Genomic DNA, 24,088 nt, shown 5'->3' on the forward strand with positions numbered 1-24,088 from the left:
GGATGGGAAAACTGATTATGAGAGATTTGAATAATGTGTCCAGGATCACTTGGCTTGTGTCCACATCCACATGGCATGTGGGGTTTCTTGGTGGATGTTTATTATTTTCCTATTGTGTCATCTTCACTTCAGGGACTCATGAACACATAGATCATGTTGTGCCTGATGCATGTGTATAGGTGGTTAAATAAAATTTGAGATTCTGCATATTTAATAAATTTGGGGGAGAATGTATTATTGAGTAAAACATTATTTCTAAATTACATGAAATGTCTTGTGGCATTTCAGCTTTTCATGAATATCTGTAACCAAGTTTGAGCTTTATGTCTGTAAGAAACAGAGAAAACCAACAGACTAAGAGTTAGGAATTATTTTTTTAAAAATGATGGCTTTGAACACTTTCAACTCTGAGGTAGATAATTTAATATTTTCCTTTTATTCCATTTTTGTGTTTTCACTGACAAATAGCAAAACATTTTAAATTTATGGTTTTTTAATGTATATTTTTCTCTCCTGAGAATGAAAAGGAGCTGAGGATCAGTTTCTCATGCTTTAAAAAGTTGTGCTTCAAGCCAGAATTTGTAAATACAGTAGTGCTCAGTTTCAATGAGCAGAGAAGTGAGGTGTTCCAGTGTAAATTACCCTGCAGCCTACTTAGAGGGGTTTTTTTTCCTATGTTTAGCAAAATTATGGAGTATGCTGTTTAAAAGAAGCTATGTTATATTCTTTGTTGGAGAATTTCAAATGGAATATAAGATGACTTCGTAATTTTTAACAGTGTATTTTGATTTTTAAAATATACTTGGATATTTATTTTTTCCTTTTCTTCTTTTCTGTATTGAAGGTAGAAATGAAACCATTTCTTTTTGTCATTTTCCCTTATTTCCTTTTATTTCTCCCACATGCGCCCTGGATAATATCCTGGCTAGATAGGATTACAGGCTATTTTCACTGGCAGATTCTGATTCCATTGCCAATCAACAACGTTAAGGAGCATTTCCCCCACCCCTTTTATATTGTGCACATTCCATTTAGGAATGAGAAAAAGTCTCAAAGGTAGGCACTACTATATTACCAAAGCAGGCAGCAAAGTGCCCCCGGGGAGGCCCTGAGCCGGAGTGAGAGCATGTTAAGAGGGGGAGGAAGTAATGAACAGTTTTGAAAAATGAGGTTATGTAAGTTAGAGCTGCCAGAGATGCTCCGAAGGTCTGTTAGACACAGTTCTTGAAAAGGGGTTTAAATGAACTAAAATGCAATAATGAAACTTTCTCACTGGAGAGGATTTAAAATGATTACTCACTAGAATTAATTGATACCATCGGAGGGCCAAAACATGCTTTGTCTGTCTGAAAAGTGTGTTTAGTGCTTTGGAAGACTTACTGTCTATAGCATATAATAAATGACTGGGAAATCAATACCTTTTCTTTAAAGGTGCCACCCAGTGTTTAATAGCACTAAGTAATTATATCCCCCATAGCATCTGAGAAACCTTAACTCCATCTTCAGTGCTTGGTGATTTGGTAAACCTCATTTCCAAAAACCTATCCATATCTGTTTACTTTCCGTCTCTTAAGAAAAAAGTGTTTCTGAGTAATTTTATGAATCCTTTAATACTGACATCAATTTTGTTTGTCATAATTTCTCAGTGGTATTTTTGGTTTAATATAACTGAAATTTGTTCTAGGTATTTTGTCCAAACACAGGGTGAGGCTTCAAGATAAGCCTTGAATTATTCTCCCCTGTCACGAAGACAGAGAATCATAGTCCTTGATGAACCTTTAAGTGTCCATTGCTCCTTTTCAACTTTTAACTCTAAATTTATTTTAAAATCTCAACTTAGTAGTTTGACATGATACCCTCATAGTTAGGATAGTGATGGGACATGATGGGAGTTTTGCAGTTCGTATTCTCTTAACCTCTGAGACAGGGTGACAGAAATTATCTTTTTGAGACTGAAAATAAACTCATTTTGCTCTAGATCCGGAATGCCAGTTGTTTGAAGATTTGATCCCAATGCTTATGACTTGTTGCCATGGATGTTTCCATTTTTTTACACATTAAAGACCCATCCAGTTATGAACAACAAAACTGTACAAATCATGGCAAACTTCTGGTCTGTAGCATGAATTTCTCAAGTAACAGAAAACTGGAAACCAAACTGCTTCTTCCTTTCTTGTCTTCAGTTTGTTGCCAGGGGGAGAATTATGCACAGATCATTGGGCTAAGCAAGTGTTATTGTTCCCCCTGCCACAAACAAAGTAATAAGTCATCTCCTTCTTGAAATTACATCTTCACTAGGACCAGTATATAAAACACAGTTCTTTTGGTGCTGGAAGTACAAGGTCACAGCCATTCAACTGGAAGATGATCCTTCACAATTATTCCCAGAAAAATACTTTGGAATAATGCTCTCTGCCCTTTGTAGTTCAATGATGTAAAGTGTTTGTACTGCACGTGTTATGGGCACTAAAGGCAGAGAGCTTATCCAACAGATAGACCTGTGGGTCTAGCGCTATATTTAGAAAGACAGTCAACTGGAAGATGGTAGAATACATGCCAGGTATACAGCTTGTTACATTTACTATCTTAGAAGCTATTAGAAGCATCAGTCTTTATAATAACATCAAAATTTACATTTACAAAAACTTTAATCTTCACCCATACATTAACTCATATGATTCTGTCAGTATTCTTAGGTAAGATAACTGTGAAAGTTTTTATTATAGTTGAGGTAACTGTAGTCTGTCTTGTCTAGCAAGAAGTTAATAGTGAAATTGGGAGATCAGTGTTCTTTCCTCTCCTTCTGCCTGGCTTGTCATTTTATGTAAACAGTGCATTGACTATTCCCACTACTTAGAAAGAGGAGAGCTGCAAGCAAAGGGCACAATTGAGTTAATTGTAGCAATGATGCCATTTCATATGCCAGAATGTACAGTTTACTGATCAGTAGGAAAGGGAAGATCATAACAATGAAATCCGTTTTTCACTTACAATGTACAATGAGCTTGTTAAAGAGATAAAGGTGACATAAGAATCTTCCCTGATACATCCTCAGTGGAAAATTGCTAAGAAACATCTGCTCTGAATGTATGAAAATCACAGAAAGTAAAGATACCTCTGAAGTTGTTTTTGTTCATAGTCTTATTTTACAGCTTAAAAAAAAGAGGTTCAGAGATTTTAAGTGATTTGCTCCATGTTACACAATTGAAAACGACAGAGCTGAGAGTTGAATCTGTCTTTAAACTCCAGTGTTTCTGGACCTTACTCTATACCATGCAGATGTTTGGCTGCCTATGGGCAGAGGGTCAGACAACAGTGGTGGTCCCATTCATCTCTGTGGTTCCTTTGTGGGCCATACCACATAGAGTAGCCCCATTTTATGGGTAGGAAATCCTGGTTAAGGAGTGTCCCCAGCAGCAATTAGCAAGTCAGTGGTGTAATATCTCTCCCAAGTGCTTCCTTGCCTGTCTTCTCACAAATGTTGGAGCCTACAATGTTTCTGCTTCCACGATAAAAAGGGTTTGTGGAAAATCATCTCTATTTCAGCCACAAGGATTGAGAATGAAAAGAAGAGATTAAAAAAGAATCTCTGTTCTGCAGTCAATATTGAAGTAAAGTACCTATTGTCATGTTCTGTTATAGTCTCGGTCATGCTGGAATCAGGTGTGATTCTAGGCTGGCATAGTTTTGATGCTTTTAAGCTGATATTTGGATAGGTCAAGGTATCTGTCATTTGTGTCATGTCAGACCGAGGAGTCTTCAAAAACTGTTATGTGAATCAGTAGTCTGCTTGGCTTAAGAACCTTGAAAGAGAGCTACAACTATTTAACTACCTACTGGTGATTGTTGATTTTTGATAGTTAACACAATGTATTTAAGAATAAAATGAACCATTGGAATAAAACTCTATATGGAATGTACTCTTAAGAACCATAGGAAACAAAAATTTTTGTAGAAATGGGTTAAGAGTAAGTAAGAGATGGATGTTTATTGAAGAGGCAAATAGTATGAATGGTAGGAATATTTTAGTAATTTCTCTTTATCACCTATCTACACAGAACATTTTGATTCAAGTGTTTTTGATGCAGGCATTTTGACAGAATTAAAGCCAGCAGACACCCTGGCATCTAGTTCTACCTTAATCCCCTTCCCAATTCTGGGAAATTTTTACTTTCCACTTTATTAATTTATTTATTGTTTGGAAACTTTTGAACTTTGGGTTTGTCTTGCTTTTATTTCTGGGATGACTCCTGTTTGGTAATGTATTATTGTTTTGTTATATTGCTGGGTTCAGTTAGCACTTTATAAATGAGATTGATCTCTAGCTTTTTTCTTACTATTTCTAACTCTGCTATTTTTATTAAGATTATGTTAGGCATGTTATTTTAGAATTAGGAAAAAAGCAGTAAAATATTGTTTAGTCTATTATAATTGGAAAGCCTCCAAGAGCTTATCAGATACACCCCCAAAGGCATTACTATAAATGAGTTTTATTATAAGTGTAAATGTGTAATTTAGAGAAGAGTTAGAAATTTAATTAAGGTCTCCTGTGTGATCTGAAGCTGAGAATAAGAGATTTTTATTATGGTCCAAGTGTCCTCCCTTCCCTGTGGCCCCTAATATATACCAAATTAAAAAAAAGAAACTCAGGAAACTTACAGGAAGAAGATAATGCTTTTCCTTTAGATAGATTGTTTTGCAGCATTTAAAAACTTGTGCCTTCATAAGCATTTACAAGAGTCCTATCTTGACTGGCCCAGAAGATGTTGTCTGACCAAATATTCTGCAGTTTGTTGTATGGTAACAGTACATATATTTCCATTTACAAATATAAACCAATATTATATTTTAAATATTTTTTCAAACTATCCCCTCAGGAATTTGTAACTGAAAATTACTGCTGTAAATTTTTTAAGTAAAAAGAATAAGTTCTTTTATTGATCAACTACATTATTTAAAAGACAAAAGTAAGTGAGTGTCACAGTTGTGACATTAAAGGTGGAATTGCAGTATCTGAGATGCAGAAAATTCAAGGTACACATGGATTCTCATTGACGAAACAGTATTTGATTGGAATAATTCATGTTTCCTTCTGAGATGAGTGCATGATTTCTAACCATATGTACTTTGTGCTAGATTAACTCCAACCCCATCCCCACCTACTTCTATTGGTGCTGGGGTGAGGTTCACCAGAGAAATAAGGTCAGTTTTGCTTACTATTTGGTATATATAGATATAGATATAGATACAGATATAGATTAGATATAGATTTTTTAAACCTGAAGCTGTAGTAGTGTATGTTTCAGTTTGGATCAAAATATCAAACAGTTAATTCTCTCTCTCCATCCCACCCCCCTCTTTCTCCATTTGGTTCCTTAAAGGATTTGAGATAACTGATGGGAAATATTGGGATATGAATAAAAGTCTCATGGCCGGGATAACCAACAAGGACCTCCTGTATAGCACAGGGAACTCTGCTCAATATTGTGTAATAACCTAAATGGGAAAATAATTTAAAAAAGAATAGATACATATATGTGTATAATTGAATCATTTTGCTGTACACATGAAACTAATACAACATTGTTAATCAACTATACTCCAATATAAAATAAAAAGTTAAAAAAAAAGGCTCATGGTCAGATGATGTGATGAGCTGGGAATTCTCAAAGGTGTTTTTTTGTTTTGTTTTTTTTTGTTTTTTTAATTTTTTTTTTAGTGTTGTCTCTCAATATTTTATTATACACTGTGGGTTATAAAATAATAATACTTTATTTTATTGTTCAAATTGTTCCATCTTTGGCCATTGGCAACTCCTTTTTTTTTTTTTTTCCACACACACACATTGTATTTTGTTTTTACAGGAGATAAATAAACTGACACCAAGCATTGTAAATGGATGACCACAACAAAAGCAACAATGATTGCAATTACCAAACACGAAACACACTCATGCTATGTCATAATATTGACATTCAGTCCAGTAATCCTCCACTGTAACAGCTCCTTTACTTTACAGTGAAAATTGATTTGTATAGTTTTTGCCTCTGAGTCCTTGTGGGATTTTTTTTTTTATTCAAATAGAAAGTCACAAAAATTATAATCATCCTCATCAGTTCACTCAGTCCCATGTAATTAATTTTTTTTTATCTTGATCTTTTGTTAGCACTTTTATGAATTCATCTGTTTTCCATTAGAGTTCTGAAAATGCTTATTTATTCAGTTCAGCAGTATAGTCAGTTACCAGAAACCTGTACTTGTCAGAGTCTTTTCCATGAATTCCTTGAAGATGAAACCCTTTTATAGGAACATTTTTGCAAAAGCATCAGAGTACACCCAGAACTGTCTGTAAATGACAAAAGACTTAAAAATGACCATGGTTAAAGATTTGATGAAAGTTCATAATAATGCAGTTGACAAGGAAATTTAGTTATTTCTGAGATATACATTTTAAAGTAATAACTAGAATTATGACTTATAACATTATACCAGAACATATAAGATTTTTAGAAATTTCATGTAATGTCTGAAACATTTATATTAACATATTTCCATACAAATAACCCAAAGAAAGTTTAGTATTAGTTGTTTTTTTTGTTTGTTTTTTTGTACTGCAGGTTCTTATTAGTCATCAATTTTATACACATCAGTGTATACATGTCAATCCCAATCGCCCAGTTCAGCACGTCACCATCTCCACACCCCCGTGGCTTAGCCCCCTTGGTGTCCATACGTTTGTTCTCTACATCTGTGTCTCAACTTCTGCCCTGCAAACCGGTTCATCTGTACCATTTTTCTAGGTTCCACATACACACGTTAATATACGATATTTGTTTTTCTCTTTCTGACTTACTTCACTCTGTATGACAGTCTCTAGATCCATCCATGTCTCAACAAATGACTCAATTTTGTTCCTTTTAATGACTGAGTAATATTCCATTGTATATGTGTACCACAGCTTCTTTATCCATTCGTATGTCAATGGGCATTTAAGTTGCTTCCATGACCTGGCTATTGTAAATAGTGCTGCAGTAAACATTGGGGTGCATGTGTCTTTTTGAATTATGGTTTTCTCTGGGTATATGCCCAGTAGTGGGATTGCTGGCCCAAATGGTAATTCTATTTTTAGTTTTTTAAGGAACTTCCATACTGTTCTCCATAGTGGCTATATCAATTTACATTCCCACCAACAGTGCGAGAGGGTTCCGTTTTCTCCACACCCTCTCAAGCATTTGTTGTTTGTAGATTTTCTGATGAAGCCCATTCTAACTGGTGTGAGGTGATACCTCATGGTAGTTTTAATTTGCATTTCTCTAATAATTAGTGATGTTGAGCAGCTTTTCATGTGCTTTTTGGCCACCTGTATGTCTTCTTTGGAGAAATGTCTATTTAGGTCTTCTGCCCCTTTTTGGATTGGGTTGCTTGTTTCTTTAATATTGAGCTGCATGAACTGTATATATATATTGTGGAGATTAATCCTTTGTCCATTGATTCGTTTGCAAATATTTTTTCCCATTCTGAGGGTTGTCTTTCATCTTGTTTATGGTTTCCTTTGCTGTGCAAAAGCTTTGAAGTTTCATTAGGTCCCATTTGTTTATTTTTGTTTTTATTTCCATTACTCTAGGAGGTGGATCAAAAAAGATCTTGCTGTGATTTATGTGTTATGTGATTTATGTCCTGTGTTTTCCTCTAAGAGTTTTATAGTGTCTGGTCTTAAATTTAGGTCTCGAATCCATTTTGAGTTTATTTTTGTGTATGGTGTTAGGGAGTGTTCTAATTTCATTCTTTTACATGTAGCTGTCCAGTTTTCCCAGCACCACTTATTGAAGAGACTGTCTTTTCTCCATTGTATATCCTTGCCTCCTTTGTCATAGATTAGTTGACCATAGGTGCGTGGGTTTATCTCTGGGCTTTCTATCTTGTTCCATTGATCTATGTTTCTGTTGTTGTGCCAGTACCATATTGTCTTGATTACTGTAGCTTTGTAGTATAGTCTGAAGTCAGGGAGTCTGATTCCTCCAGCTCCGTTTTTTTCCCTCAAGACTGCTTTGGCTATTCAGGGTCTTTTGTGTCTCCATACAATTTTGAGATTTTTTGATCTAGTTCTGTAAAAAATGCCATTGGTAATTTGATAGAGATTGAGTTGAATCTGTAGATTGCTTTGGGTAGTATAGTCATTTTCACAATATTGATTCTTCCAATCTAAGAACATGGTATATCTCTCCATCTGTTGGTATCATCTTTAATTTCTTTCATCAGTGTTATAGTTTTATGCATACAGGTCTTTTGTCTCCCTAGGTAGGTTTATTCCTAGGTATTTTATTCTTTTTGGTGCAATGGTAAATGGGAGTGTTTCCTTAATTTCTCTTTCAGATTTTTCATCATTAGTGTATAGGAATGCAAGAGATTTCTGTGCATTAATTTTGTATCCTACAACTTTACCAGATTCATTGATTAGCTCTAGTAGTTTTCTGGTGGCATTTTTAGCATTTTCTATTTTTAGTATCATGTCATCTGCAAAGAGTGACAGTTTTACTTCTTCTTTTCCAATTTGTATTCCTTTTATTTCTTTTTCTTCTCTGATTGCCGTGGCTCGGACTTTCAAAACTATGTTGAATAATAGTGGTGAGAGTGGACATCCTTGTCTTGTTCCTGATCTTAGAGGAAATGTTTTCAGTTTTTCACCATTGAGAATGATGTTTGCTTTGGGTTTGTTGTATATGACCTTTATTATGTTGAGGTAGGTTCCCTTTGTGCCCACTTTCTGGAGAGTTTTTTATCATAAATGGGTGTTGAATTTTGTCAGAAGCTTTTTCTGTATCTACTGAGATGATCATATGGTTTTTATTTTTCAATTTGTTAATATGGTGTATTGCATTGATTGATTTGTATATATTGAAGAATCTTTGCATCCCTGGGATAAATCCCACTTGATCGTGGTGTATGATCCTTTTAATGTATTGTTGGATTCTGTTTGCTAGTATTTTGTTGAGGATTTTTGCATCTGTATTCATCAGTGATATTGGTCTGTAATTTTCTTTTTTTGTAGTATCTGTCTGGTTTTGGTATCAGGGTGATGGTGGCCTCATAGAATGAGTTTGGGAGTGTTCCTTCCTCTGCAAGTTTTTGGAAGAGTTTGAGAAGGATGGGTGTTAGCTCTTCTCTGAATGTTTGATATAATTCACCCGTGAAGCCATCTGGTCCTGGACTTCTGTTTATTGGAAGATTTTTAATCACAGTTTCAATTTCATTACTTTGGATTAGTCTGTTCATACTTTCTATTTCTTCCTGTTTCAGTCTTGGAAGGTTATACCTTTCTAAGAATTTGTCCATTTCTTCCAGGTTGTCCATTTTATTGGCATAGAGTTGCTTGTAGTAGTCTCTTAGGATGCTTTGTATTTCTGCGGTGTCTGTTGTAACTTCTCCTTTTTCAATTCTAATTTTATTGATTTGAGTCCTCTCCCTCTTTTTCTTGATGAGTCTGGCTAATGGTTTATCAATTTTGTTTATCTTCTCAAAGAACCAGCTTTTAGTTTTATTGATCTTTGCTATTGTTTTCTTTGTTTCTATTTCATTTATTTCCACTCTGATCTTTATGATTTCTTTCCGTCTGCTAATTTTGGGTTTTGTTTGTTCTTCTTTCTCTAGTTCCTTTAGGTGTAAGGTTAGATTGTTTATTTGAGATTTTTCTTGTTTCTTGAGATAGGCTTGTATAGCTATAAACTTCCCTCTTAGAACTGTTTTTGCTGCATCCCATAGGTTTAGGATCGTTGTGTTTCATTGTCATTTGTGTCTAGGTATTTTTTGATTTCCTCTTTGATTTCTTCAGTGATTTCTTGGTTATTTAGTAACGTATTGTTTAGCCTCCATGTGTTTGTGCTTTTCACATTTTTTCCCCTGTAATTCATTTCTAATCTCATAGCGTTGTGGTGAGAAAAGATGCTTGATATGATTTCAGTTTTCTTAAATTTACTGAGGCTTGATTTTTGACCCAAGATGTGATCTATCTTGGAGAATATTCTGTGCGGATTTGAGAAGAAGGTGCAATCTGCTGTTTTTGGATGGAATGTCCTATAAATATCAATTAAATCTGTCTGGCCTATTGTATCATTTAAAGCTTCTGTTTCCTTATTTATTTTCCTTTTGGATGATCTGTCCATTGGTGTAAGTGTGGTGTTAAAGTCCCCCACTATTATTGTGTTACTGTCGATTTCCTCTTTTATAGCTGTTAGCAGTTGCCTTATGTATTGAGGTGCTCCTATGTTGGGTGCATATATATTTATAATTGTGATATCTTCTTCTTGGATTGATCCCTTGATCATTATGTAGATTCCTTCCTTGTCTCTTGTAACATTCTTTATTTTAAAGTCTATTTTATCTGATATGAGTATTGCTACTCCAGCTTTCTTCTGATTTCCATTTGCATGGAATATCTTTTTCCATCCCCTCACTTTCAGTCTGTATGTGTCCCTAGGTCTGAAGTGGGTCTCTTGTAGACAGCATATATATGGGTCTTATTTTTGTATCCATTCCACAAGCCTGTGTCTTTCGGTTGGAGCATTTAATCCACTCATGTTTTAGGTAATTATTGATATGTACGTTCCTGTGACCATTTTCTTAATTGTTTTGGGTTTGTTTTGTAGGTCCTTTTCTTCTCTTGTGTTTCCCACTTAGAGAAGTTCGTTTAGCATTTGTTGAAGAGCTGGTTTGGTGGTGCTGAATTCTCATAGCTTTTGCCTGTCTGTAAAGCTTTTGATTTCTCCACTGAATCTGAATGAGATCCTTGCTGGGTAGAGTAATCTTGGTTGTAGGTTCTTCCCTTTCATCACTTTAAGTATATCATGCCAATCCCTTCTGGCTTGTAGAGTTTGTGCTGAGAAATCAGCTGTTAACCTTATGGGAGTTCCCTTGTATGTTATTTGTCGTTTTTCCCTTACTGCTTTCAATAATTTTTCTTTGTCTTTAAGTTTTGCCAGTTTGATTATTATTTGTCTCGGCGTGTTTCTCCTTGGGTTTATCCTGTATGGGACTCTCTGTGCTTCCTGGACTTGGGTGGCTATTTCCTTTCCCATGTTAGGGAAGTTTTCGACTATAATCTCTTCAAATATTTTCTCTGGTCCTTTCTCTCTCTCTTCTCCTTCTGGGATCCCTATAATGCGAATGTTGTTGCGTTTAATGTTGTCCCAGAAGTCTCTTAGGCTGTCTTCATTTCTTTTCATTCTTTTTTCTTTATTCTGTTCCTCAGCAGTGAATTCCACCATTCTGTCTTCCAGGTCACTTATCCATTCTTCTGCCTCAGTTATTCTGCTATTGATTCCTTGTAGTGTAGTTTTCATTTCAGTTATTGTATTGTTCATCTCTCTTTGTTTGTTCTTTAATTCTTCTCGGTCTTTGTTAAACATTTCTTGCATCTTCTTGATCTTTGCCTCCATTCTTTTTCCGAGTTCCTGGATCATCTTCACTATCATTATTCTGAATTCTTTTTCTGGAATGTTGCCTATCTCCACTTCATTTAGTTGTTTTTCTGAGGTTTTGTCTTGTTCCTTCATCTGGTACATAGCCCTCTGCCTTTTCATCTTGTCTATCTTTCTGTGAATGTGGTTTTTGTTCCACAGGCTGCAGGATTGTAGTTCTTCTTGCTTCTGCTGTCTGCCCCCTGGTGGATGAAGCTATCTAAGAGGCTTGTGCAAGCTTCCTGATGGGAGGGACTGGTGGTGGGTAGAGCTGACTGTTGCTCTGGTGGGCAGAGCTCAGTAAAACTTTAATCCGCTTGACTGTTGATGGGTGGGGCTGGGTTCCCTCCCTGTTGGTTGTTTGGCCTGAGGCAATGCAACACTGGAGCCTACCTGGGCTCTTTGGTGGGGCTAATGGCAGACTCTGAGAGGGCTCTCGCCAAGGAGTACTTCCCAGAACTTCTGCTGCCAGCGTCCTTGTCCCCATGGTGAGCCACAGCTGCCTCCTGCCTCTGCAGGAGACCCTCCAACACTAGCAGGTAGGTCTGGTTCAGTCTCCCCTGCGGTCACTGCTCCTTCCCCTGGGTCCCGATGCGCACACTGCTTTGTGTGTGCCCTCCAAGAGTGGAGTCTCTGTTTCCCCCAGTCCTGTTGAAGTCCTGCAATCAAATCCCACTAGCCTTCAAAGTCTGATTCTCTAGGAATTCCTCCTCCCGTTGCCTGACCCCCAGGTTGGGAAGCCTGATGTGGGGCTCAGAACCTTCACTCCAGTGGGTGGACTTCTGTCGTATAAGTGTTCTCCAGTCTGTGAATCAACCACCTAGCAGTTATGGGATTTGATTTTAGTTTGATTGCACCCCTTCTACCGTCTCATTGTGGCTTCTCCTTTGTCTTTGGATGTGGGGTATCTTTTTTGGTGAATTCCAGTGTCTTCCTGTCGATGATTGTCCAGCAGCTAGTTGTGATTCTGATGTTCTCACAAGAGGTAGTGAGAGCACGTCCTCCTACTCCGCCATCTTGGTTCTTGCAGAGATGTTGAGAGGATTCTTTGTTTGTTTTTTAATGTAGATTTTGGGAAATGTAAGGATCTCTAGCTGCTAGGATGTGATGGTGATCTGACTACATTCAGTCTTGACCAGAATATGTCATTGATCCACCCCATGGCTCTGGCATAGGGTGAGACTGGAGGATTCCATTGGACTCCTGGTATTTAGATAGATGCTTCCAAGTCTCAGGTGGAAGGAATTTAGGACCAGGGGCGGTGACTCACTGAGAATGCACAAAACAAATAACACTATTCAAGGAGATAAACAGTTTGTGACCTGCCAACCAAGAAAACTGCTCTCTCTCAAAGTGGAGAAATTCATCAACTATAAAGAAGAACCCTGCCAAGGCATAAGTATAACTATTAGGATTTTGGCGCCAGTGGATAAGTTAGTGGATCCATTTTCCCCCTGTGTAAATGGCATAAATCCCCAGTTTCTGCGTAAAGAAATTCACAGAAAAATTTCCTCTGTAAAACAGAGGAAATGGGCCTCCATTTCCTTTCTTATTTGTAACTCGCCTCTGGTGTGATAGGAAGATTTAGGCCTGGGCAGAGTGTTCCTCTAAACTTCATTCATTCTGTGCTGTGACTAATAGTTTTTCCTCATAACCACATCAAAAATTGATACTGCTTTAGGAAAACAGCATTCTCTAGTGAATTGCTTATCTTTCTTAAAGCAGAGTGAATTGCTCACATTTTTATTCTTATGTATTTTCTGACATAAGAGAGACACTAAAGCTATCAATTGTTTTAGACTGTATGATGGGTTTTGAGGACCACTTAAAAGATCTCTGTGCAAAATAACTGAGTCAGACTCTGAAGTCACCAAAAAGTTCAGTGTGTATGCAGGGCGCTTTGAGCGCAGTTAGTAGACAGACCTCTTTTGCCGATCTAGTTGAGATATCGTACTGAAATTTTGCAAGCAGAAGCGATACATTTTTAAGTATAACACAAGTAACCTTGGTGCACCTGGAAGATTCTGGTTAGTTTTGAGCAAGGAAAAAATAAGGGGGCTACAGAAGATGCCAAGAAAGTTTCAGAGGCTGTAATTTCAATGTATATCTCTTGTTGCCCATACACTAGTTGTGGGAACAGGCTTTCCACAGCTGCTGTCTGTGGACCTTGGTTCCATTGTCCTTCTGACTTAAAAGCACACTAATTCTTGACTTAATCGCAGAGACACAGACAGTGAAGAGAAAATGGGCTTTCACATGAGAATAGAACTAGACAATTCAGACTCTGTGGCAGGGCTGGCTGCATAATTTGTAGGGCCCAGTGCAAAATGAAAATGCTGGGCTCCTTGTTCAAAAATTATTAAGAATTTTAAGCCTGTCACAGGAGAGCATTAAAGCAAGCTCAGGACACTTTGAAGCACAGGGTACTGTGTGACTGTACAGGTTGCATGCCCAGGAAGCTGGTCCAGCTCTTTAGTCTGGAAATATAAAGGTAGAGAGGGATTTGCTTAAATCTGCACAGTTTAGAAAGGAATAGCAGAATGGATGAATTTTGTTTATGGCATCTCACAATATTAAATTTAAGGAAACCACTGAAGTTCCAAGGTGGATGATGATAGCATGCACTCCTTCTCTGTGGTAGAAGCGAACACTTTCTTCGAGAAGCTGCACAGGGCGGATCTGAGAGTTTCTTATTTGTGCCTGTCACAGGGTCAGGTAGAGCCATAGAAACATCGAGAGGTGACCCCCGAAGGCTCAGTCTGGGTATAGGTGACATTCTCAAATTCCTGAAGGCTCACGGTGAATGTTTGTTTGTGGACCCAGACATGGGTTGCTTTCATTAGTTACAGCTTTAGAGTCAAGATTCTCACAGAACTTAGAAGAGACAAGAAAACATTGCTTCGCAAGATTTGGTGTGCGGCAGTGGTGGTGGCACCCAGTGACTTCTCACACTTAACTCCCTGGAAGTTATGTTCGCAGTCACTCTTCTCACTGACTTTCATTTTACACAGCTGGTCAGCTTTTACTGGATGGACTGTGACAATGGAGGAGAAAGCTTTAATTCTGAGGAATGTTTCAGAGCCATTGGAAAGCTAGTAGGAGAATATTGCTTGGTTCTTTTTGATATAACGCAAAATATTAAGCAAAACATAAAAAATTAAAACATAACAGAGACAAAAATTAAATGACAAAAATTAAAACACAACAGAGAAATTTCTTCTGTTTTTAAAATTCCTTAAGAAGAGAGTAGACACCATTTTTTTTAATTAAAAAAAAATTTTTATTGGAGTATAGTTGATTTACAATGTTGTGTTAGTTTCAGGTGTACAGCAAAGAGAATCAGTTATACATATACATATATCCACTCTTTTTTGTTTTTAGATTCTTTTCCCTTATAGGCCACTACAGAGTATTAAGTAGAGCTCCCTGTGCTATACAGCAGGTTCTTATTAGTTATCTATTTTATGTATAGTAGTGTGTATATGTCAGTCCCAATCTCCCAATTTATCTCTCTCTCTCCTTATCCCCTGGTAACCATAAGTTTGTTTTCTACATCTGTGACTCTACTTCTGTTTTGTAAATAAGCTCATTTGTACTCTTTTTTTTAGATTCCACGTATAAGGGATATCATATGATATTTGTCTTTCTGTGTCTGACTTACTTCACTCAGTATGGCAATCTCTAGGTCCATCCATGTTGCTGCAAATGGTATTAATTTTTCTTTTTTTATGGCTGAGTAATATTCCATTGTATATATGTACTGCATCTTCATCTATTTCCTATAGCCACCATATTTTTAATGCAGTAGTCACACATAGAATATTTGTCTCTAAACAAAATCATTCTTAGAGACAATGGCCTATTTTCTACTCCTCTAGAAGTTTAATAAAGCATCTATTTATTTCTGAAGAGAAAAAAATAACTCATGCAGGGACATGAAACTAACATTTGTGGAGTGGCTTACTGTATTAGACAACTCTGTCTGTAGCATCCTTATTTTACATGACTATGCAGTTTGGTATGTACCATTGCTTCCACTTAGAGATGAGGAAGACGTGGTTCAGAAAACAAACATTTCACTAATGATGTTCCTCAGAATAGTGATTCTGTAAGGTGTCAATTAGTAGTTTTCCATGATAGTCAAATGCTTGGGAAAATAGTTGATTTTATCAAGTATTAGAGAAGATTAGGAAACTTGGACTATATAATTGACATTCTGGGGTCCTTTGCTCTTTGCCCTTTACCCTCTTCCCCTCTATAAGTGTTAGAGGGTCCTCTGGCCCTCAATTCTGACTGTAGGAAAAGCTGCTCTCAGAAAGCAATAAGGAAAACAGTATCAACTGTAGCCCTGTAGACATCTGCAAGCTAGTGGGGGTATATTTGAGGGACAGAGGATCTTCATGGAATCCCTGAAATTTTACTATGAAGTTTTACTATGTAAGCAGACATCAGTGGGTGAATCTGCCTCTGTTTGTAAAAATACCCAGAAGGATGTAGTCAGGAATGTTTGCTGAGAAAAACTGGACACTAAGTACTGTATGCAATCTTTAGAGTTAACATTTCAATTTCCAAGATTTGAGTCAGTTATCTAAATACAGTTCTTTGAGTAAAATAGATGTAATTTTAGGGTTATTGCATACTCTGTAAAACCTGATAGATATGACTATACTAAGGTTGAAAGAGGGTCACAATAATATAGAAGAAGGCTTCTTATCTGATGTGATCAGGACTGGTAATTGGTTAGGTAGGCTCCAAATTCATTAAAATAGCAAATTATTTCAAAGCAACACATATACATCTTAAACATGTTATTTTAATTAAAATATTAATGTACATCCATCAGACAATTTTTTATTGTCAGGCAAGTGGTTTCTTTGATTGAGGATCCATTAACTAGAGAATCACTTTGTTTTCCTTACATAAACCACACCCATAATGCATTATCTGTGGTTGATAATTTAGTTTGATTTAAAATGGAGCTAGAGTTAAAAGGTACTTGTAAAGAAATCTAGAATCATTCTAGGCTTTTTTGATTTTTCTTCAGCTTTTTATGATTGTCTTACCTAGATCTAACTTGAGAGTTTTTCCTTTTTGATGACACAATTTTATCAAACTCTCTGGATTTCAACTTAATTTTCCTAGGGAAAAAAAAGATTTTCTTTTTTTCATATTGTTTGGTTTATGTAATAAAAAAAACATATCTGAACTTATAAGAACAACTACAACTGACATAAACAGACTTGGAAACAAATACAGTTGACACTTGGGTAAGCAAAAACGCTCAGCTAGTAGGGCCAGGTGTATGCAAGAGTATTAGTCTCCTAGCTAAACCTTTCAGCATGCTTTAGATATGTCGCTATGTTTTACAGAGGTCATCAATTTATACTGCAGATTACTTAAGTGGAGGTCATTAAGAGAGCTTCTGTTGTAACATATTTTTCTACCTTTCAACCACCTTTGATACTGTGGTGTCTTCAGTTCCTCAGACCTTTCTACCTACTTCTGGGAAGTCCCAGGGTGACATTTGACATGTACTCATAAACAACTCTTTTTATTTTCCTTAAAATAAAATAATTTTCCTTATTTTCTGGGCATCTGTTGGTCTAAGCCTCATGAAGGTGGCATGCCTTAGATGATGACAGCTGGGCTGTCTCCTGCTGGACACTCCATCATGGCTGGAAACCACCATTACCTTTCATCCCCTAAATGTAACCAGCTCTTTACAGGTTCTACTCGTATCTTTCTTTGTTTTTAGGAATCAAACATAAGCATCTGGAGGCCAGGTCAGCCACAGTTATGAATGTCAACAAACAGGATATCCTACTAGTCACTCCCTTCCCTCTGATGATCGAGGCGTTGTTACAGGGCTAAGCGTATAGGTCTGCCTTTCTCTTCCCTTAAGAGGAATTATTTCCAGGGAGACTCCTCCGTGTCTAATGTAAATGGACTTCTGGCAAATCCAGGCTGCCAGACATTGTGCAGACATGGGCCCACAGCTCAGACATTTCTCAAGTGTCCATATTATATCAGGTCTCCATTTTTTTCTTCATTAATTGCTGCAGCTGTAGCACGCATGGTAGAGTAATTTAGTGAGGTATTATAATCCCCATTTTTAAGAAGAGGAAACCAAACCCAGAAAGTAAGACACACAACTGGTAAGCAGTAAGTTGGGATTGGAACCAGCTCCTTAACACTCTCCATACGGTTCTAAGAGAGAACACAGAGCGTCCATCCCACTCATGAAACAGGGTCTGTAGTGGGCAGAGCAAGCCCACGGGGCTGTGAAAAGGCTCTGATCCCACTGCCAGAGATGCTCCTGCTTGTCCTCTGCTCTGTCCAGGTACATGGCTCCCCCAGGCTGACACTGCAGCAAGAGGGAAAGACATAGCTGAGAAGAGGGGAAGGGAGTCAAGAGTGTATTAGACTGATAGTAGGGCCTGGGACCCCACTTCCCTGAATGTCTCAACACGGAAGATGATAACAGGTGTGTTCTTACTCCCAGGGACATGATAGTTCAGTGCTATTATCTTTTATTCCTTTCCATGCCTGTAGTTGCATGCAATAGGGTGGGGTTAATCTTACTCTAGTTTTGGACCAAAAAAAAAAAAGGACACTGAAAGTCAGGGTGTCTTTTTCTCTTTTTATATTTTCCTTGATAGTTGAAATAGTTTGGCAGCCTCTTGTTTGAGAAAACTTGCACTAGAGCAAAAGGTTTTTGTCTAAGGTCACTTTGGCTTATGTTTTTTAGGGTAACTACTCCTTTTTCCAACATAATGTCTCAACTTTATTTTTTATTTTTTTGTGGAAGAAGGAAGGATTTATTACTTGCAGCAAGTAAGGAGAACACCAGGGATCTTTCCCAAAGCAGTGTCTTGATGTGTCAACTTTAAAGAAGCAAATATAAGCACCTGGGCCTTACTCTGGCTCTTCATGTAGCATTTTATAAAACTCCTGGGTTCCCACCTAGATAAATATTTTTGTTTTTACACTGTACCAATTCTTAAAACTTTAAAGTTCAAGAACAAAAATCCTCTTACTTTACAGAGCAGGAAACTGAGTCAGATAGGAGAAGTGATTTGCCTAGTGAGACACAGCTGATTAGTAACAGAGCTTGATTTAAACTCAACATTTCTTAACATTGAGTTCAGAGTTCTTTCTACAATGTGTTGCCTCCTATGCCACTGATTAAGGGATTAATGAATTTCTCTGTATATGTTGGCTGAATGCCCCAAATGCCTTTGAAAGTAAGAAGAGAACATTATTCCTTATTGATTGTTTTGGCTTAAATGAGTCACCAGAAAATTATAGGAACCTCTCTTATGCTTCTGTGTTCCCTGATTTATGTAACTTTAGCTCAAATCACAGATTTCCCAGTACTCCCAGAAGGGTATGGATATTTGGTAAATGAAAGCCACACACCGATTAAATTAAATAAAACTGAAGGTAAACCATGGCAATCCTTCAGTCAGGTTTAGTAATGTTCAAATTCAGTAGTACTCCAAATTATCATTTTCCCAAAAAGGTTTACTATTCATCTACACTCTTCATTTCAATTGCCAACCCTGCTTGACATGTAGACATGTAGTAGATTTGTTGGAGAAAGCAAGCGCTATTTTAATTGCAGTAGCCTGAAATGCTAGTAGTCACAGCACAGTGTAACCTGTCAGAAGCCATTGAGGACCACTACTAGAAATCAGATATCCACCTTATTTCAGTTCTATCAAATGCCAGTTGATTTACTCGCCTATTAAAGCAGCTGGAGAATGTTTCACAAAAGGGTTTATTTGTTCGGAGGTACCTGAGAGAAATTGGAAGGTTCTTAGTGAGAGTTTTTGAACTTCTGCTTTATGAACTGCCAGGTGGTATAATAACTAACTTGAGACACAGAATGCCTGAGTAATACACCAAGACCATAAAACCAGTCAGCTTGGGAGCCAGAGAGACCTCAGGCAATGTGCCATTAACCACCATGCCTCTACCTCCACTCTATGAGGCAAGCCAGGGGATTTGGCATAAAGTTTCTTGGATTCTAAACTGGGTTCTGCTACTCAGTAGTTGTGTAAACTTGGCAAATTAACTTGTACCTTTGTTTCCTCTTCATTAACAGACAGTGCGTTAGGACTAATCTCTTGAGATTTTTTGGCGAGGTTAATGTGCAATGATACCTACTTATCACAATACCTAGCATCTAATAAGAACTTAACAAATGGCAGCCTTTATTATATTATTGTTATTATGACTGTGAGAGGCTTAAAAATTAGGAGGTATATTACTGAGTCCGAGAAGCTTTTGATTTAATTGGGGACTGAAACATATAAGTAGGTGCAAATTAATGCAGAATCAAGAATAAAAGCATAAGAATTAAAACCTCATAATTTGAAAATGCTCAAAGGAAGCACTGGTATAAACTATGTTTGTCTTCCTTCTGGATTTAATTTGGCTCAATTAAAAGTGTCCATGCAAATTTTGCCATTTGCAGTAACACAGATGGACCTGGAGGGTATTATGCTTAGTGAAATAAGTCAGACAGAGAAAGACAAATACTGTATGATATCACTTATATGTGAAATCTAAAAAAAATAAAACAAACTAGTGAATATAATAAAAAGGAAACAGACTCACAGATATAAAGAACAAACTAGTGGTTACTAGCCGGGAGAGGAAAGGTGGGGAGGGGCAAGTTAAGGGTAAGGGATTAAGAAGTACAAACTATCATGTATAAAATAAATAAGCTACAAGGATATATTGTACAACATGGAATATAGCTAATTTTTATAATAACTATAAATGGAATAGAACCTTTAAAAATTGTGAATCACTGTGTTGTTCACCTGTAACTCATATAATATTGTACATGATATATATCTCAAATTTTTAAAAAGTGTACATGCAATATATATAAATATTGAATCATTCTGTTGTACACCTGAAGCTAATATAATGTTATATGTCAACTATATCTAAATTTCTAAAAAGTGTACTTATGCCAGTCATACATACCTTCAGCAATATGCTATTGATTTCATGAGAAAAACTTTAGTTCTAGATTTTTTATATGGACTGTTTAACTTTTCATGTGCTCTGCTGTTACAAACTGTTTAGATGAGCAAGCAATTTCATGCATTTTTGCTATGCATCATTTTTAGCTCTTCCATTCAGCACCAATCTAAAATCAGCAGAGTATTAAGATACTCTCAAATTATAGTAGATCTTTTTCAGCAATTGGCAAATTTCAAATTTTTATGTAAATCATTTCTTTTCCTAAGCCCTGCAACAATTGCACAGCAAAAGATAGTCATTTTGGTGTAACTGATAGCCTAAGTAGAAGTCAGAATTTCACAGAAGGAAATATGAGTACCAGTGCATTAAAGAGAAGATATGTTGCTAATTTATTTTATTAATTGGTTCTACTTTGGGGGTTGACTTTGTCATGTACTCCTAATAATGGGCCATCATTAGCTTCAGAATTCTTGATCTGGAAGGTCACTCTTTCTAAGCTGTCAATGCCAGTTGTCTTACTTACTTGACTGAAACAATCATATTACACAGACTTGATGACCAAACTTATTTATCTTATGGCTATAACTAGTATACTATTAATTCTTAGTTTTCTGTCTGTCTTCTGGTTCAACTATAAACTCACTGGTGCCATGTCTTTCAAAATAAAAAAAAATTAAGAAACGCATAACATATGAAAAAGTTTCCTTTAGTCCATCAAGTAACAAAACCTTCATGAATTTGTGTTTCATTTTTCAAGTAACTAATTCATTACAGTAAATAAGAGCAGTCTTTAAAGTAGCTTCTTATGTGTAGTAGAAGACCTGGATTGTGTTTTTGATATGATAATTATAGCTGCTTTTTTTTTTTCTATTTATGTAATCTTGTCTCCATTCTTCATTTGAGTCTCAGAGTTTTCCAGTTTTCTTTAGAACCACGTGGACTGGATCAGCTTTTAGAATAGGTGCCAATTAAAATAAGCACCAGAGGGGGAACCTTCAAGATGGTGGAGGAGTAAGATGTGGAGATCACCTTCCTCCCCACAAATGCATCAAAAATACATCGACATGTGGAACAACTCCTACAGAACACCTGCTGAATGCTGGCAGAAGACCTCAGACTTCCCAAAAGGAAAGAAAATCCCCACCTACCTGGGTAGGGCAAAAGAAATAAAAGAAAAACAGAGACAAAAGAATAGGATGGCTTTTCATGAAGATGGCGCCGAAGGCAAAGAAGGAAGTCCCTGCCCCTCCCAAAGCCGAAGCCAAAGCAAAGGCTTTGAAGGCCAAGAAAGCAGTGTTGAAAGGCATACACAGCCACAAAAAAAAGAAGATCCGGACGTAACCCAGCTTCCGACGGCCCAAAACACTGCGGCTCAGGAGACAGCCCAAATATCCTCGGAAGAGCGCCCCTAGGGGATACAAGCTTGACCACTATGCCATCATCAAGTTCCCCCTCACCACCGAGTCAGCCATGAAGAAAATAGAAGACAACAACACACTGGTGTTCATTGTGGATGTCAAGGCCAACAAGCACCAAATTAAACAGGCTGTGAAGAAGCTCTATGACACTGACGTGGCTAAGGTCAACACCCTGATCAGGCCTGGTGGAGAGAAGAAGGCATGTGTTCGACTGGCTCCTGACTATGATGCTTTGGATGTTGCCAACAAAATTGGGATCATCTAAACTGAGTCCAGCTGACTAATTCTAAATATAAAAGCTTTCACTATAAAAAAAAAAAAAAAGAATAGGATGGAACCTACACCTCTGGGAGGGAGCTGTGAAGGAGGAAGTTTCCACACATTAGGAAGCTCCTTCACTGGCAGGGACCCGGGGGTGGGAAGCTTCGGAGCCACAGAGGAGAGCGCAGCAACAGGGATGCAGAGGACAAAGTGGAGAGATTCCCGCACAGAGGATCGGTGCCGACCAGCACTCACCAGCCTGAGAGGCTTCTCTGCTCACTTGCCAGGGCAGGTGGGGGCTGGGAGCTGAGGCTTGGGCTTCAGAGGTCAGATCCCAGGGAGAGGACTGGGGTTGGCTGCGTGAACACAGCCTGAAGGGGACTAGTGCACCACAGCTAGCTGGGAGGGAGTCCGGGAAAAAGTCTGGACCTGCCTAAGAGGCAAAAGACCATTTTTCAGGGTGCATGAGGAGAGGGGATTCAGAACGTCACCTAAACGAGCTTCAGAGACGGGCACAAGCTGTGGCTATCAGCTCAGACCCCAGAGATGGACATGAAACGCTAACGCTGCTGCAGCCACTGAGAATCCTGTGTGCAAGCACAGGTCACTGTCCACACCCCCTCTCCCCCAAGAAGCCTTTGCACCCCGCCACTGCCGGGGTCCTGTGATCCAGGGACAACTTCCCTGGGAGAACACATGGTGCACCCCAGGCTGTTGCAATGTCATGCTGGCCACTGCCACCGCAGGCTCACCCCACATTCCAATTGTAACTACCTTACCCCTCCCTCTCCCCGTGCTGAATGAGCAAGAGCCCCCTAATCAGCCGCTGCTTTATCCCCATCCTGTCTGGGTGGGAACAGATGCCTGAGGGTGACCTACATGCAGAGGTGGGGCCAAAACCAAAGCTGAACCCCAGGAGCTGTGCGAACAAAGAAGAGAAAGGGAAATCTCTCCCAGCAGCCTCAGGAGCAGCGGATTAAACCCCCATAATCAACTTGATGTACCCTGCATCTGTGGAATAACTGAATAGACAAAAAGTCAACCCAAAATTGTGGTGGTGGACTTTGGGAGCAACTGTAGACTTAGGGTTTGCTGTCTGTGACTGATTTGTTTCTGATTTTTATGTTTATCTTAGTTTAGTGTTTAGCGCTTGTTATCATTGGTGGATTTGTTTATTGGTTTGGTTGCTCTCTTCTTTTTTTAATTTTTAAAAAAATTTTTCTATTTTAATGGTTTTTTTTCTTTTCTTTCTTTATTATTATTAAAAATATTTTTTTTTTCTTTCTATTTTTCCTCGCTTTTCTTCTGAGCTGTGTGGCTGACAGGATCTTGGTGCTCTGGCCTGGTGTCAGGCCTGAGCCTATGAGGTGGGAGAGCTGAGTTCAGGACATTGGGCCACCAGAGACCTCCTGTCCCCACATAATGTCAATTGGCGTGAGCTCTCCCAGAGATCTCTGTCTCAAAGCTAAGACCCAGCTCCACCCAATGGCCAGCAAGCTCCAGTGCTGGATGCCCCATGAAAAACAACTAGCAAGACAGGAACACAACCACACCCATTAGCAGAGAGGCTGCCTAAAATCATACTAAGTTCACAGACACCCCAAAACACATCACCAGACATAGCCCTGCCCACCAGAAAGACAAGATCCAGCCTAATCAACCAGAACACAGGCACCAGTCCCTTCCACCAGGAAGCCTACACTAGCCACTGAACCAACCTCACCCACTGGGGGCAGACACCAAAAACAATGGGAACTACAAACCTGCAGCCTGCGAAAAGGAGACCCCAAACACAGTAGGTTAAACAAAATGAGAAGACACAGGAATATGCAGCAGATGAAGGAGCAAGGTAAAAACCCACCAGAGCAAACAAATGAAGAGGAAATAGGCAGTCTACCTGAAAAAGAATTCAGAGCAATGATAGTAAAGATGATCCAAAATCTTGGAAATAGAATG

General features: G+C 38.0%; 1 protein-coding gene and 1 pseudogene across 2 annotated transcripts in view; both read left to right on the plus strand.

Annotated features, from left to right (window-relative positions):
- PDE11A (phosphodiesterase 11A) overlaps positions 1-24,088 on the plus strand; it is a 423,005-nt gene that overhangs the window by 75,314 nt on the left and 323,603 nt on the right. The window lies entirely within an intron of this gene.
- LOC309631351 (large ribosomal subunit protein uL23 pseudogene) lies at positions 18,452-22,198 on the plus strand (annotated as a pseudogene). Its single transcript has one exon. The product of its transcript is annotated as a large ribosomal subunit protein uL23 pseudogene (transcript).

Source organism: Balaenoptera borealis (assembly GCF_965194805.1).
Source record: "Balaenoptera borealis genome assembly, chromosome: 6".
In the NCBI taxonomy this organism is placed as follows: domain Eukaryota; kingdom Metazoa; phylum Chordata; class Mammalia; order Artiodactyla; family Balaenopteridae; genus Balaenoptera; species Balaenoptera borealis.